Source organism: Podarcis melisellensis, assembly GCF_964234715.1.
Source record: "Podarcis melisellensis genome assembly, chromosome: 6".
Classification (NCBI taxonomy): domain Eukaryota; kingdom Metazoa; phylum Chordata; class Lepidosauria; order Squamata; family Lacertidae; genus Podarcis; species Podarcis melisellensis.
In genome coordinates this window covers 88,248,151-88,265,214 of record NC_138538.1, presented here as the reverse complement: position 1 = coordinate 88,265,214, position 17,064 = coordinate 88,248,151, and the positions used below count along the sequence as shown (strand labels likewise).

The 17,064-nt window shown below is 45.1% G+C and overlaps 1 protein-coding gene across 2 annotated transcripts in view; it reads left to right on the top strand.

Moving 5' to 3' along the window:
* The window catches only part of LMX1A (LIM homeobox transcription factor 1 alpha), a 70,671-nt gene that overhangs the window by 17,647 nt on the left and 35,960 nt on the right, over positions 1-17,064 (top strand). The window lies entirely within an intron of this gene.

Sequence of the window (17,064 nt, the reverse complement as noted above, 5' to 3'; positions counted from 1 at the left end):
GCTATCATATCACCCCTTAACCTCCTCTTCTCCAGGCTAAACATGCCCAGCTCCCTTAGCCGTTCCTCATAAGGCATCGTTTCCAGGCCTTTGACCGTTTTGGTTGCCCTCCTCTGGACACGTTCCAGTTTGTCAGTGTCCTTCTTGAAGTGTGGTGCCCAGAACTGGACACAGTACTCCAGGTGAGGTCTGACCAGAGCAGGATACAGTGGCACTATTACTTCCCTTGAGCTAGATGCTATACTCCTATTGATGCAGCCCAGAATTGTTAAGCTGCGAACAACTGGGGTTGCGGCACTCATCTCACTTTACTGGCCGAGGGAGCCGATGTTTGTCTGCAGAAAGTTTTTCCAGGTCATGTAGCCAACATGACTTACTTATAAAACAAGAAGGGAAATAATTTTTAAAAGGCAGTCCATGGAAGAGGCCTACCACCCACCTGCCAGTGTGTGGAACTGAGGGACAAGGATGTTCTGATGTACATGATATTCCAGGAGAGGCAGATCAGGTGAATTCATACCTGAATACGAACTGACCAAATTCCTCATGCGTTTCTAGGTGACTCTTGAGATCTTTTTGCGCCAGACACAGATGATCCAGTTTTAGGAATTCAGCAAAAATCCTCCTCCCATTTTAAGATTGCTATAGACTGAAAACGAAGGTTTTCATCACGCCAAGAAAGAGTTTCTTTTTTCTTTCTTTCCTCCCTTCCTTTTTGCTCTTTGGTTTGTTTACCCTCCTCCCTGAAGAAGGGATGTGGTGAACTGAGAGCTTACTCACCACTTTGTGAATTTTAGCTGCTCAGGAAAACTTCTATTATAATATTATATGGTGCTATTAAGTCATATCATATGGGTAGCATTACAAAGTCATTCTCCAGCCAGTTGATGTTTTGAATATATGCCACGGTTCCTTCTCCCACTCTCTCTGTTTCTTCTCTTTTGTTACTGGAGTTGAAAAAGCAGATTGCTACTAGTTTGATGGGGAAAGAACAGCGTTTGCTGAAACCGTTCAGTATGCTAATCGATCCTCCTTCGTGCTCTTCTGAGAAGGGTTTGCTGGGTTCCTCTGTCGGTTGTCACTGTGCAACTTTTAAGGCACAAATTCCTAGATGAGCTTATCGTGTTTGCTGCCTGTCCCCAAGACACTAATTGTACTCTTGCAGTCCTTCAGGGCCCTGTATTGATTCTGCCCAGCTGCTGACCTGTCATGGTTGACTATACACTGTCTGTCCCAGTCTTCCCCCTGTGGGCTCTGTCTCCTAATGCTACTCTTAGGGAGAGCTTTCTCTTGTTGACAGCGGAACAAATCGCTTTGAACAGAGCCATCATTCCTCTTCCCACTGTCCCTAACCCTTCTCCCTCACCCTCAGTGATAGCCATGAAAATCAAGCCTGTCTGTCTGTTTCCTAATATGGGAGAAGCTCGCTCCAGAGTGCTACACCCACTGAAGAAGCAGGACCACAAATCCTCTCAGCTGAGCAATAGGTAAAGGTAAAGGTACCCCTGACCATTAGGTCCAGTCGTGGACGACTCTGGGGTTGTGCGCTCATCTCACTCTATAGGCCGAGGGGGCCGACGTTTCTCCGCAGACAGCTTCCGGGTCATGTGGCCAGCATGACTAAGCCGCTTCTGGCGGAACAGAGCAGAACACGGAAACGCCGTCTACCTTCCTGCCGGAGTGGTACCTATTTATCTACTTGCACTTTGATGTGCTTTCGAACTGCTAGGTTGGCAGGAGCTGGGACCAAGCAACGGGAGCTCACCCCGTTGTGGGGATTTGAACTGCTGACCTTCTGATCGGCAAGCCCTAGGCTCTGTGGTTTAGACCATAGCGCCACCTGTGTCCCTAACGCAGGTTAGGAAGGATATTAATAAGCAATATATCCTCTCCTGCATCCCCCAGCTGAGCAATACCTGTCTCCAAAAGCAGCCAGACCCCTCTGGTCAAAACGAGCCACTGTTGCCTGATGAAGGTAAAGGACCCCTGGATGGTTAAGTCCAGTCAAAAGCGACTAGGGGGTTATGGCGCTCATCATTTTTTCAGGTTGAGGGAGCTGGCATTTGTCCACAGATAGCTTTCCAGGTCATGTGGCCAGCAGGACTAAACCGCTTCTGGCGCAATGGGACACTGTGATGGAAACCAGAACACACGGAAACACCTTTTACCTTCCTACCGCAGCAGTACCTATTTATCTACTTGCACTGGTGTGCTTTCAGGCTGCTAGGTTGGCAGGAGCTGGGATAGAGCAATGGGAGCTCACTCCGTTGCAGGGATTCGAACCGCTGACCTTACGATTGGCAAGCCCAAGAGACTCAGTGGTTTAGATGCATCGCAGGGGGGTGGACTCCCGGGACTCTTTCCATCTCTACAATTCTATGATTGTATGGCCACTTTTTATCTCCTGAATTTCAAATAATTTTGAAGAATGTTGGGCTGCTTTTTTATGGCTGGTTGATCATGGGATTGCCTTGGGTGTGGGCAGTTAGCTGTTCACTGTGCACAAACTGGAGGCAAGTACAATAAGGGTTAGCTGATTTTCCTCCCAAGTAGCACTGATCGAAGCTTTGGGGGTATGGGTTTGTTCCAGGGAGTTTTGTCTCTGTGAGTGTGGTTTAAACGTTCTGTTGTTCTGGGACTGCTGCCATGATCCAAATTGCACTCCTTCCACCCACCTCCAATAGTTTTGTGCGTTACTTGCTTTCATTTTTCTCTCTGAAGACTTTGTGTGGGCAGGGGTTCCCTGATTCTTTTTGTCTGAATAAATGCATATGTTGAAACAATTGCTATAATTTAACTAAAAATGCAATACATCTCATCTTAGCTGGGAAAGCTGTGGTCAGCTGACCTGCTCGCCTGCTGCCATCCTTTGGTGCTTTAGGCTTAAATCTGTCTTGGAAAAGATACAGGACTTTGTCAAATAGAGGACCGTCTTCTACAAAGCAGGGCGTGTGATCACCCTGCCTAGAACGCTAGGCTTTTTTCTTACCTTCTCGCAGAGTTGCATGTCTGTAAAGCTGCCCAACACCTCGCAGATGCAACTTAACTTCTTTATTTTACTCTGCAGTGCAAAGCTGCTCGGCTGATAGGAATACTAAGAATACTCACTGCTTGGGGGAAGAGAGAAAAGATTTAATTATTTATATCTTTTGAATTCTCCGCTGACAGTTAAAGAGCTTGGGGGTGGGGACGGGCATATGAAATGGAGACGTCCTTTTAAGCAGCAACATGGACACGGTGCAATGGTATGAAAACCATTAGGGGGCAAATCTACTTAGGACAAGCGCAGGTAAAAGCTCTCTTTCCCCGCTTCCATCCATAATAATTAGAAGCTTACGGGACGATCTCGACGGACCGGCTTAAAAGTTTAATGACGCTTTAAAATGCTTATACGTTGGACTATTAGGACCGGGCTTGTTTCTGATCTGGCCCTGAGAACGCTGGTTAACCAGAAAGAAAGGAAAGAGTTTTTATCGTACACCCACACATTACCTGCAGGGAAGCCACAAATGGTTGCTCGATGAGGGCTTGTATCATAGAGACAGATGGACGGAGGAAGTAATGGGAGAGAGGTTGGCCGGCAGAGTTAGGGAGCTCTAAAGAAAGTGCAGTTCACTTCGAGAATGAAGAAAGATCTCTTCAAGGAACGTCTGATGGCACAATGATATTCTGTATGCAATTGCATGCGCACATGCAGGTGTCATTTGGTGAGCCGTGGTCCCTTCTGTCAAAAATACTTGTGACAGTGGCAGTATTCTTTAACATCTCATGGTTGAAAACACACAGCTTTATATGTCATTTACTACACCCTTGAGGGACGCGGGTAGCGCTGTGGGTTAAACCAAAGAGCCTCTTGGCTTGCTGATCAGAAGGTCGGCAGTTTGAATCCCCGCAATGGGGTGAGCTCCCGTTGCTCGGTCCCTGCTCCTGCCCACCTAGCAGTTCGAAAGCACGTCAAAGTGCAAGTATATAAATAGGTACCACTCCGGCGGGAAGGTAAACAGCGTTTCCGTGCACTGCTGTGGTTTGCCAAAAGTTGCTTAGTCATGCTGGCCACATGACCTGGAAGCTGTACACCGGCTCCCTCGGCCAATAAAGTGAGATGAGCGCTGCAACCCCAGAGTCGGTCACGACTGGACCTTATGGTCAGGGGTCCCTTTACCTTTACTACACCCTTAGGAGAAATCTGAGTTCTAAACCCAAATTGTGAAAGCCTCAATCAAATAGATGAGTCTGAACAGGCCGGATCTGAATCCTGAAAAGATGGAAGGGGCAGGGCCAGTCAGGACATTTCTGGTCTCCCTCATGTTATATGGTGTTGAACACCAGAATAGGACGTCAGTCAATTCTGGATTCAGATTCAGCCTATTTAACTTAATCTACTTCAATCACCCTGGCTATTTTATGATGAAGGTCATCCATGAATATATTAGCTGTGATTTTCCACTTTTTGATATATTTCCAGTGTGATACATACTTCAGGTTGCTCATTGCTAGCACACAGTGTGTTGAATGCACTCTTAAGAAGGGTCACGGGTGGTGCTATGGTCTAAACCACTGAGCCTCTTGGGCTTGCCAATCAGAAGGTTGGCAGTTCAAATCCCCGTGATGGGGTGAACTGCCGTTGCTCTGCCCCAGCTCCTGCCCACCTAGCAGTTCGAAAGCACACCAGGGCAAGTAGATAAATAGGTATCGCTGCAGCGGGAAGGTAAATGGCGTTTCTGTGCGCTCTGGTTTTGTTCTGTTGCACCAGAAGAGGTTTAGCCATGCTTTCTGTGGACAAATGCCAGCTCCCTTGGCTTGAAGTGAGATGAGGGCCGCAACCCCATAGTTGCCTTTGACTGGACTTAATCATCCAGGGGTCCTTTACCTTTTTACCTAAGAAGGCCTACTTTCAAGTTCTCCTTCCACAATTGTAGCTGAGTGGGGTCTGCACCTTGTAATGAGGTGACAAGTCGCATCCTCTCAGTTTCTTAATTTGTTTAATTGGAGAAACACAACCTGTGGGCTGGGGTGATGTGTAATGGCTAATGAGATAAATAATTGTCATAACCTTTAAACAGATGCTAACTTGCTTCCACATCCTGCTTGCGATCCTATGCACCCTCATTTCAGAGTAAGTCTCGCTGAACTCAGTTGGTCTTTCTTCTAAGGATGTATAGGGATAAACTGTGAATAATGTAATTTTTTAGAAGAAGCCCTTTCCAATCTCTCTGTTCTTTTTGCTCACTCCTAGGGCAAAGTGATGGATGCATTGCTCTCCTGTCTGCCTCCATCTCTTCTCTTTCCAGAGGTGCATGCTACCTTTGTGGCAACGATTAATTGCTTCCTGAAGTTAAAACACATGAATAAAATAGTTTGCTTGGGAACAAGTTAGCCAGTCACTGAATACTTTGCTGTTGTTAATGCATTGTTGACCCTGAACCTTGTGGATGCAACAGAGCTCTCTCAACAGATTTACCAGAAAGCTTTTCAGCAAGAGGTGTCCACTGTAAATCTTTAAGTAATTTGATGCATGAAAGTGGATTAGATAATAGTTTGCAGTAAACCTTCTCGGCACAAGCTTTTCTGAAAACCTTTCAACTGCTATAAATGTGGCATTGTGATACTGTGTTTTTTTGCATGTGGTGTTCACCAGAAACTCACAGTGGATTTTATGCACTAAGTGATGCACACTGTATAAACATTACAACAATAAACCTCAAAGCACTTTCCTTTCTTCGGAATGGAAAATCTTAAATGAGCAGCAGTTCTCTACTTTCCAGACTGATAGCTACACCAGTCCTGCAACAGTTTTATCACCTTTCCACCCCCAATTCTTTTCTTCATTAATTTTAGGTATAGTGAATTCACCAAAGAGTGATTTATGTAGTGAGTTTTGGTGCTTAGCTTGTGGGTAGTGCTGTGGTCTAAACTAATGAGCCTCTTGGGCTTGCCGATCAGAAGGTCAGCAGTTCGAATCCCCGCAACGGGGTGAGCTCCAGTTGCTCTGTCCCAGCTCCTGCCAACCTAGCAGTTTGAAAGCACGCCAGTGGAAGTAGATAAATACCATATTGGCCTGAATATAAGCCTTACTTTCCCCCAAAATTCTGACCGTGAAAAGTTAAAGTGTGGCTTAAATTCATGATCTTACAAAAATTGACTTTTACGATATTGCTGCTGCAACAGACATACGGTAAAACGGAATGGGTGAGAGTGCCTGCAGAATTTTAAGGGAGCGGCTTATATTCAGGTATTGTCTTTTCTCTACCCCCCCCCCTTGAATTTTAAAGGTATGGCTTATATTCAGGTGCAGCTTATATTTGGGCCAATACGGTAGGTACCTCTGTGGCAGGAAGGCAAATGGTGTTTCAGTGCACTCTGGCTTCCGTCATGGTGACCCATTGTGCCAGAAGCGGTTTACGCAGGCTGAGACCCTACCTGCCCGTGGACTCTCTCGCCAGAGGTGTGCATGCTCTAGTTATCTCCCGCTTGGACTACTGCAATGCGCTCTACGTGGGGCTACCTTTGAAGGTGATCCGGAAACTACAATTAATCCAGAATGCGGCAGCCAGACTGGTGACTGGGGGCGGCCGCCAAGACCACATAACACCGGTCTTGAAAGACCTACATTGGCTCCCAGTATGTTTCCGAGCACAATTCAAAGTGTTGGCGTTGACCTTTACAGCCCTAAACAGCCTCGGCCCAGTATACCTGAAGGAGCATCTCCACCCCCTTCGTTCTGCCCGGACGCTGAGGTCCAGCGCCGAGGGCCTTCTGGCGGTTCCCTCATTGCGGGAAGCAAAGCTACAGGGAACCAGGCAGAGGGCCTTCTTGGTAGTGGCACCCGCCCTGTGGAATGCCCTCCCATCAGTTGTCAAAGAGAAAAACAACTACCTGACATTCAGAAGACATCTTAAGGCAGCCCTTTTCAGGGAAGTTTTTTATGCTTGACATTTTAGTGTACTTTTGGTCTCTGTGGAAGCCGCCCAGAGTGACTGGGGAAACCCAGCCAGGTGGGCGGGGTACAAATAATAACTTCTTCTTCTTCTTCTTCTTCTTCTTCTTCTTCTTCTTCTTCTTCTTCTTCTTCTTCTTCTTCTTCTTCTTCTTAAGTCATGCTGGCCACATGACCCGGAAAGCTGACTTCCTTCCAAGCATATAGCTGGGGTGACTAACCTTTGGCCTGTCCCGATTTTTCTCGACCACATCTCTCCCCATCTCTGATTTGTGGCCATGCTGGACTGATGGGAGTTGGGTCCAACAACATCAGAAGGGCTGTGCTTTAGTATTTGATGGAATATTGAATCATAGAATTTTAGAATTGGAGGTGACTCCAAAGATCATCTAGTTTGATCCCCTGCAATACAGGAATCACAGCGTATCGTAGCTGGCATGCAACAGCATTTAGTATCTGATTGTATCTGAAAGCTGAAATGGAACATATTGGTAAATGGTAGATTTCATTCATTTTAATCCAGCACCCCTCCAATAAGCTTCTTGGGTGCTGTACATAGTTTATCCACGACAGCTGTTTGAGGTGGGTTTCTCTCAGTGAGCATGTCTGGCCCAAGGTCATTGAGTGAGCTACATGGCTGAGTAACAATTTGAAAGCTGTCCATGTCCAACATTCTACCTACTATTCCCCATGGTGGTTCAGTGTATATTTGCAAAAACAACCAAGAATGTCAACAACTCTAAAACATCAGCATTTTGATTTACTTATTTTTAAAGCAAACATTCACATACAAGGTGTGAATTCAGATTTTGATTTTGAAATGGTCACAATCACAATCTAAGCCATGAAACTGGAATGTTAGTTCATATTTCAATATTTGCGATTATTTGTTTCAGCTGTACTGAATTCTGATATCTATACTGTGGGTTTTTCTTCCTGGGAATATCCAGCAAGCTCAGTTGATTGTGATCTTGAAGACTGCTGTAAATATGCTTTTATTCCATTAAAACCAACTTTTAAAAACTTCTAGTGTAGTATCGGGACACAGGTGGCGCTGTGGTCAAAACCACAGAGCTAGGGCTTGCCGATCGGAAGGTTGGCGGTTCCAATCCCCGCAATGGGATGAGCTCCTGTTGTTTGGTCCCAGCTCCTGCCAACCTAGCGGTTCGAAAGCACGTCAAAGTGCAAGTAGATAAATAGGTACTGCTCCTGCGGGAAGGTAAACGGTGTTTCCGTGCACTGCTCTGGTTTTGCCAGAAGCAGCTTAGTCATGCCTCAGCCCAGTATACCTGAAGGAGCATCTCCACCCCCATCATTCTGCCCGGACACTGAGGTCCAGTGCTGAGGGCCTTCTGGCGGTTCCCTCACTGCAAAAAGCCAAGTTACAGGGAACCAGGCAAAGGGGCTTCTCGGTAGTCGCACCTGCCCTGTGGAACACCCTTCCACCAGATGTCAAAGAGAACAACAACTACCAGACTTTTAGAACACATCTGAAGGCAGCCCTGTTTAGGGAAGCTTTTAATGTTTAACAGACTATTGTATTTTAATATTTTGTTGGAAACCCAGCCAGATGGGTGGGGTATAAATGATAAATTATTATTATTATTACTACTATGCTGACCACATGACCCGGAAAAACTGCCTGTGGACAAACGTCAGCTCCCTCAGCTAGTAAAGTGAGATGAGGGCCACAACCCCAGAGTTGTTCTTGACTGGACTTAACTGTTGGGCGTCCTTTACCTTTTGACTGTATAATAGTATTATATTATAACTGCTATTACAACACAATTTTATTGTAAGCTACTTTGAGGAACTTACAGCTGAAAAGCGGCTTTAGTCAGATACCGTCTTAAAATAGTAAATTTAACATCTGATGCCTTTGGGTCCTGTGATTCAGTTAACTTGGAGCATGGCTATTTTCCCCTTTCATCTGTTACCTAAAAAGTCTTTAGCAAGTCTGAAGTATATGCTCTCATTCCATTGCTATCTCTGGCACCCACTACCACCGCCAACTTGCTGCAGAGTTATTTCACAGGTGGGTGGCGGCGTGTGGTTCTGTTTGCTGCCAGCAGAAAGCCCCTTGTGCTTGCTCACCAAATCTGATGGTTTGCTGCTACCCCTTTCTCCTTCTGGTTCAAAAGAGCAGTTACCAAACCCCTGCTATCTGCACGCTCCCAATAACTTAGAATCATAGAATCATAGAGTTGGAAGAGACCACAAGGGCCATTGAGTCCAACCCCCTGCCAAGCAGGAAACACCATCCGAGCACTCCTGACATATGGTTGTCAAGTCTCTGCTTAAAGACCTCCAAAGAAGGAGACTTCACCACACTCCTTGGCAGCAAATTCCACTGTCGAACAGCTCTTACTGTCAGGAAGTTCTTCCTAATGTTTAGGTGGACTCTTCTTTCTTGTAGTTTGGATCCATTGCTCCGTGTCCGCTTCTCTGGAGCAGCAGAAAACAACCTTTCTCCCTCCTCTATGTGACATCCTTTTATATATTTGAACATGGCTATCATATCACCCCTTAACCTCCTCTTCTCCAGGCTAAACATGCCCAGCTCCCTTAGCCGTTCCTCATAAGGCATCGTTTCCAGGCCTTTGACCATTTTGGTTGCCCTCCTCTGGACACGTTCCAGTTTGTCAGTGTCCTTCTTGAACTGTGGTGCCCAGAACTGGACACAGTACTCCAGGTGAGGTCTGACCAGAGTTCACTGCACACTGAAAAGTGGCTGCCAGGGCATCTCCTCCTCCCAGAGGGGAGGAGTTGTGAGCGGGAGCAACTTCCCGCAGTGGCAGAGAGGCATATTCGGCTCCCTGCTCCTGATTGCCTCTGCTGCTGCGGCCAAGCCTTCCAGCCGACCAATATGGGATGTTTGAGGATGATGTGGTAAAAGATGTTCAGAGGCGCACTGGAGGAGAAGCAGCAGACGAGAATGTGGAGCAGCCTTTCAAATCACAAGGAGCTGAGAACATTGACACGAAGGTGTGCAGAGTAACAAGGGTTTGGGGTGTTTGGGAAGGTACTTGGCAGGTAGCTATGAATTTCAAACCAGGCAGAGATCAGAACAGTATGTTTCCAGCCATTTGTAAGGATCTACAGCTTGGAATGATTGGTGGGGAGACACAAACACTGCTTGCCTTAAAATCACAATCTGCAAATTTTAGTGGGAGTATCATTTTGTGGAGTACCAGACTCATCCCTGGAAGAAAAAAGGGAACTCTGACCCCAGTGTCATGATGGTTTGTGTCAGCATCGCCCTTGAGCCAGTGCCACCAACTGGACTCATGCACTTCAGCCCCGACTGGGCTAGGCGAGCTGGGTAGCACTTCCAGAGACCACCTTCTGGACAGGAACAGGTCAAAGTGCTGTGGACTCACAGCTTAGAGTTGTGAGCACCGGATTCACTTCCACAAGAAGACAGTCGTCGCACAGCAGAGTATAGCAGAGTACAGCAGAGTATAAACACGACTCGGAGAGCAGCTCTGTAGAATACCGGTATCTTCTTTATTCTGTCTACAACTATTATACAACTATATACAGAGCTAAATGGGTTCTAAGCATAAATGAATGCTCAACTGCACTGAGTGTCTGCAGCTGCTCTTAGCAGCAACCTTATCTATACACACGATCTCTAACACTCAGTCTCTCTCTCTCCCCGACACACTGACTGACTGACTCTCACACTTTGATGTGGTGCTTGGGCAGAATAAGTAGATAGCAGAACATGCCTCCTCCTCTCTGGAGAGTCAGCAGAGATCATCAGGAGATCACCAGGAGATTCTTGGATATGGGAGGGGTGAAATCTCCTCATTTTGAAGGCCATCTCGGGGGGGGGGGGGAATGCAGGATGCAGTGACTAAACCCAAAAGTATCTTGGATAATGCTTCTTTCACATTGTCAAATGTATCTCCAAAGAAGACCAAGAAGTTTAGTTTCCAAGAAAAAAATATGTATCGGCCAGTTCATACATTCTACCACAACGATTTTCAACCATGTTCCAAAAAAACTTCTAAGCTTATCGGATGGTCCTTCAACGGGAAGTTCACAAATGGCAGGCAGAACTTTCCGAGGAACTGTAGCAGAGCGTTGGGTGTGTTCTATGGCATACTCTTGGCTCAGGGCATTTGATGGGGCAGATTAAGGTGGTGGCAAAATCAGAAAGCCCCAGGTTGGCATCGCCATCTGCCACTCTGCTTCTCTGCCCCCATCTGCCACATGATGCACCTCCTGATTCCCTGGTTTGCTCACAGGGGTATTTAAGCGATTGGGTTACCGTATTTTTTGCTCTACAAGACACACTTTTTCCCTCCTAAAAAGTAAGGGAAATTTCTCCTTGGCATGGTCGGCCAATTGGTGTCAAAGAAGGTTAGAACTTTCTTTATGTATGCTACAACAGCAGCAAGAATACTTATTGCAAAGCATTGGAAGACACAAGATCTACCCACCTTGGAAGAATGGCAGATGAAGGTGATGGACTACATGGAACTGGCGGAAATGACTGGCAGAATCCGAGACCAGGGAGAAGAGTCTGTGGAGGAAGAAATTTAAAGACTATTTACAGAAACATTGCAAGATTAATGAATGTTAGAATGATGGTGGAATGAATTTATGTGATTTTAGCAGAAATGCTACAAAGATTTAGGAAAAATAGACTGTTAATTGGTGAAAGGAGAGAAAGTAAAGTTAGATTAATTTCAAGATAAATTTACAGGACAAAATTTTGAAAAGAGGGAAAGGATTTGCTGAAATGGAAAATCGACTCAGAATACAAAAAAGGGAGGTGTGAGGAGGTCAGGGAAATAAGTTAATGAAAGATCAGTAATGGGAAGATTTGTTGTATTTTTTATGGATTTTTCTTTTTTGCTTAACGGATTTCAATTCTCTGTTTTATGTTCTTTCTGATTTTTTCTTTTTCTTTTCATATTTGTATTTCATCTTTTCTTGTTTAAAATGTTTTTTTTTTACTTTTTTGTTGTATTTCCAAAATATTTATTATATATAATTAATATAATTAATAAATTAATTAATATAATTAATAAATATTTAATATATAAGAAAAAAGGTAAGGGAAATGTGTGTGCGTCTTATGGAGTGAATGCAGGCTGCGCGGCTATCCCAGAAGCCAGAACAGCAAGAGGGAACGCTGCACAGCGCTCCCTCGTGCTGTTCTAGCTTCTGGCTTAGCCACACAAAGCCTCCGCAGGGCACGGCAGCCTTCATCCCGCTGCCCTGCAGAGGCTTCACGCAGCTAGCCCTGGCTTTTGCGGGAGGTGGGGGAAGGGACAGAGCTCATGACTCTGTCCCTTCCCCCACCTCCCAGAAAAGCCCCCAAGAGCTGCACTCCCTTTAAAGATCCGCGCAGAGCGTGTGTGCTGCTCTTGGGGGCTTTTCCCTGAGGAGGGAGAAGGGCAGCCTGTCAGTGAGGGGCTGCCCTTCTCCCTCCTTGGGGAAAAGCCTGCAAGCGCCGCACACACGCTCCGCGTGGCTCGTGAAAGCGAGCGCTGAGCAGAGCCTGGGATGCATACAGGCGCTGCTCAGCGCTCCCTTTAAAGAATATTTGTTCTTGCATTCCCCCTCTAAAAACTAGGTGCGTCTTATGGAACGAAAAATACGGTAACTCGGAAGCTTCTTCCTCAAGGTAGAACATTTAAAAATGGCTGGTTTACAACACAAAAGAGCTTGGTCTTGCAAACTTCCGTATCTTGACTCTGATTTTGACCTTGATTAAATTTTTTTAACACACTCCCACAAGCTGGATAACACCACTTTCTGGTTTCCCCTCTTTCTCATAACTTACTTCATTTTTATTTCTTTTCTATCCTTTCTCTCCAGTTTCTTGCTTTGTCTCCATCCTGCTGAGCAACTATTTGAGTCAGACAACCCAGGAAAAACCTTGCAACTGCACATGGTCAGAGATAACTACTGAATGGATGCAGTATTATAAATTCCAAAACTTAGCCAGATTCCCCATATGTGTGCCATTGCTGAATACAATAGGAAAAATGCAAACAGAACAGTTGTGAAAGCATGGGCTGTGTGGGTACATGTTGAGTCCTGTGATCACTCGTCATTATCCAGATTAATATTTTCCCATCAGTCTTTAGTTATAGTGTAGCACTAAGCATTTCCAAATGGTTCCGCTGCTCCTAGAAATCTGAGCAAGTGCTATATTTGGCTGGGCTGCTCAGTAGTTAAAGAGAATTTACAGTTCCAAGCCGGATTTGGGAATAGCGTACAGGATACTGGGGAGCATCAGTTAATGTCACGTATAATATAACAACCTTACCTAATCAAGTTACAGATTAAAAGGAGATTGCCAGACAGGGCCAACAGCAGCCTAAAGTATCCTTGGTATTTCTTCCCTTTTACTTCATTTTTTGAAAAAATCACTTTAGGATTAATGCAGAATCTAGCTAAACTTTGGAAAAAATAATACAAAAAATAGAATCACATTCAGGTTTGTTTTAGACTGAAACATCACTCATTTATTGTGGGTGTGCTATGCATTGAGGGTCTACATATTGCATATTGCAATGCGCTTCGAGATGCATTGCAGACGTACACCGCATGAGACAGGCATACATGGAGACTAGGCCATCTAGTCCATTTCTGTTTCATATTTTTGAACCTCCAAACCAGGTTCAGGAATGAGACCCCCGTTTGTTACTTCCCTCCTTCCGCATTCCTGTTCCCCCCACTCGCGTTGCTTACAGAAATTCTTCCCCATTTGATCATACCAAAGTTTGCTATCATGTCCAAGCAAATCCTCTGAACTAGGATTGCAAACCTCAGTTTGGACAACTCGCTCAAACTGCAGTTTGCAAGCTCCGATGCAAGAGTAAACTGTGGTTTGAGCAAACTGGAAGTATTCCATGAAGCTAAAATAAAACCGATTATGATAAGCAGGTGAAATTGAAAAAAATATTTTTGTTGCTTGTTTACCTTATGATAGAATTGTTAAGATGTTTATTAGACCTGTTTACATGATTTTGTAATTTTTGTATACGGTATTGTCTTTCTGTCTTTAATTTTATTACTTTGTTCTGCATTCCGGGACTGAAAACATTCCATGAAGAGTGGGCTATCAACACTGCAAATAAATAAATTAATGTGGATAAATATGTGAGGGTACAAGGGAAGAGGTGAGGGTGAAGGGGCTAGGAAAACTCAGGTCTTGTTTCTGATCCTGCCCAACCATGGTTTGGACTGGAGGGCTAGAAATGTGTTGTCTGAATGAAGTCACTATCTAGCACAATGGGTATATTTTGGCTTCAACTCTTGAATCAGCTGTTCTTACAAAGTCAACCCACATAGGATATCTGCCCAAGCTGGCTGTTCACTGGCATCGTGGGTGAGCAGACTCCTTACTTTTCACTGTGAGTCGACATCATTAAGTTATCATTTTGTGACTGAGTCTGGCAGAGGGAGAAATACTCTGTAGTGATCTTGTAACAGGTATAATAGTGTTTAACATTTTGATTTTCACCTCCTCTGCTTCTGGGGATAAATTTAGTGTGATTTTTTTTAAAAACCTTCCAAGGACACCTTTGAATTATGCTGTGAGTTTTGACACCAGTTGTACATATTTAGCAGTGTATTCCTATTCTTTGTTTCATTTTTCTTCTTCTAAATTCCACCTAGATAAAATGGCATATTTTATGTCTCAAAGCACCCCTTTAGTAGATGGAGCACCATTTCATATTGGTAGTTCTATTTGAGCGGAACAGTAATCATCATCATCATCATCTATTATTTATACCCCGCCCATCTGGCTGGGCTTCCCCAGCCACTCTGGGCGGCTTCCAACAAAATATTAAAATACAGTAGCAACAAGTAGGTTTGACTTCCAAATGCAAAATCCGAAACACACGCCTCGTTCTACCTTGGCTCTTTCCCTTGTGAGTCTTGTGTTTTTAGAAATAAAATGGGTTGGTTTTATAGTTTAAATAGCAGCATTAAAAAGCCTGGAACCTGGACCAGGCTCACCACTGCTTGCTTGAAAAGGTAAATAAAAGACATATAGGTCCTTTTAAAAAAAAAAGGCTCTATCCTTGCAGTTTCTTAATATTTACAAGGATGGCTTTGGATTCTAAGCCTACATGGTAGAGCAAGCTGGGGGGTTATCTGTTAGTCTCAACCCTGCCCTCTACTAAATGGAAGCATGCAATGTTGCTTACACCCAACAGTGAGCTCACTGTTATATGGTCCATGCAGACTGCCATTTGTGATGCGTTTTTAGGCACAGGGTTTAGGCCTGTGCTTTATAGGGCCATGTCCTCCCCCCGCAATGCTTTCCCTATGAGAACCCACTCTTCACAACTCAACTAGAGCTAATGGCAAATGGGAGCAAATGTGAGGAAAACACCAATTGCTGTTTGTTCCAATTTGGCATTAAAGAGCAGGGGGAAAGCTCTATGGCAAAAAAAAAACAACAACAAAAAAAACCCAACAGTGTTCAGACACAGCGCTTTAAAGCATGGACCTGTGCCTAGAAATCACAGAGCAAAATGTAAGTGTGGATGAGGTAGATTATAAGCAAGGTTATAAACTTAGGCAGGAATAACGAGCGGCACAAAAATAAGATGGGGAGCACCTGTAGTACATGTGAAAAGGATCTAGGGGTCTTGGTGGACCACAAACTTCACATGAATCAATAGTGTGATGCAGCATCAAAAAAAGGCTAATGGTATTCTAGGCTGAATCAACAGAAGTAAAAGGTAAAGCTAAAGAACCCCTGGATGCTTAAGTCCAGTCAAAGGTGACTATGGGGTTGTGGCGCTCATCTTGCTTTCAGGCTAAGGGATCCAGCATTTGTCTGCAGAAAGTTTTCCAGGTCATGTGGCCAGCATGGCTAAACCGCATCTGGAGCAACGGGACACCGTGACGGAAACTAGAGTGCACCGAAACACTGTTTACGTTTCCGCCACAGTGGTACCTATTTATCTACTTGCACTGGCGTGCTTTCGAACTGCTAGGTTGGCAGGAGCTGGGACAAAGCAACAGGAGCTCACCCTGTTGCATGGATTCAAACTGACGACCTTCTGATTGGCAAGCCCAAGAGGTGCGGTGGTTTAGACTACAGCACCACCCACGTCCCTATCAACAGAAGTATAGTGTCCAGTTCAAGGGAAGTAATGGTGCCACTCTATTCTGCCTTGATCAGACCCCTCCAGGAATACTGTGTCAAATTCTGGGTACCACAGTCTAAGAAGCATATTTACCAGCTGGAACATGTGCAGAGGGGGGCAACCAAAATGCTCAAGATCCTGGAAACAATTCAAGGAGGAATTGGGTATGACTCAAACCAATGGAGGACACAGGTGGCGCTATGGGTTAAACCACAGATCCTAGGGCTTGCTGATCAGAAGGTCGGCGGTTCGAATCCCCGTGATGGGGTGAGCTCCCATTGCTCGGTCTCAGCTCCTGCCCACCTAGCAGTTCGAAAGCATGTCAAAGTGCAAGTAGATAAATAGGTACCACTCTGGCGGAAAGGTAAACAGCATTTCTGTGCGCTGCTCTGGTTTGCCAGAAGTGGCTTAGTCATGCTGGCCACATGACCCGGAAGCTGTACGCCGGCTCCCTCAGCCAATAAAGCGAGACGAGTGCCGCAACCCCAGAGTCGGCCACGACTGGACCTAATGGTCAGGGGTCCCTTTACCCTTTACCAAACCAATGGCTTCAAGTTCAAATCCAGGGAAGGAGATTATTTGTAAATAACATGCCTGCACTTGTGTGGTTCACAATTATAAAACACTGCTAGACGACATCAGTTTCATAACAGAGTCTTGACCTTGCATGAGGTGGTTGATGTGTGAGCCTCACAGGCCGGGGTTTCCTACCTAGAAAATACTACGGCTTTCAGAATGCAGAAGTTGCTATTGCTCTTTGAGAAGCTGTGCTTAACTGAAGTATAGTAGGCCCAGTTTTTCCCTGCATGCAGTTACACGAGTGAAAGAATGGAAGAAGACGTTTGCCTTTGTCAGAGATTGCAAGATAAACTCTTCCTGGTGTTGGGCAGGAAATGGTTGCTTGGCATCTTCTAAGGGCATCTTTTCCTGAAGTGAACAAAGCAGCCCTTCATTGCACCAGATGTGTTTGTGAGGCTAGTTTTTGGTGCCGTGCTC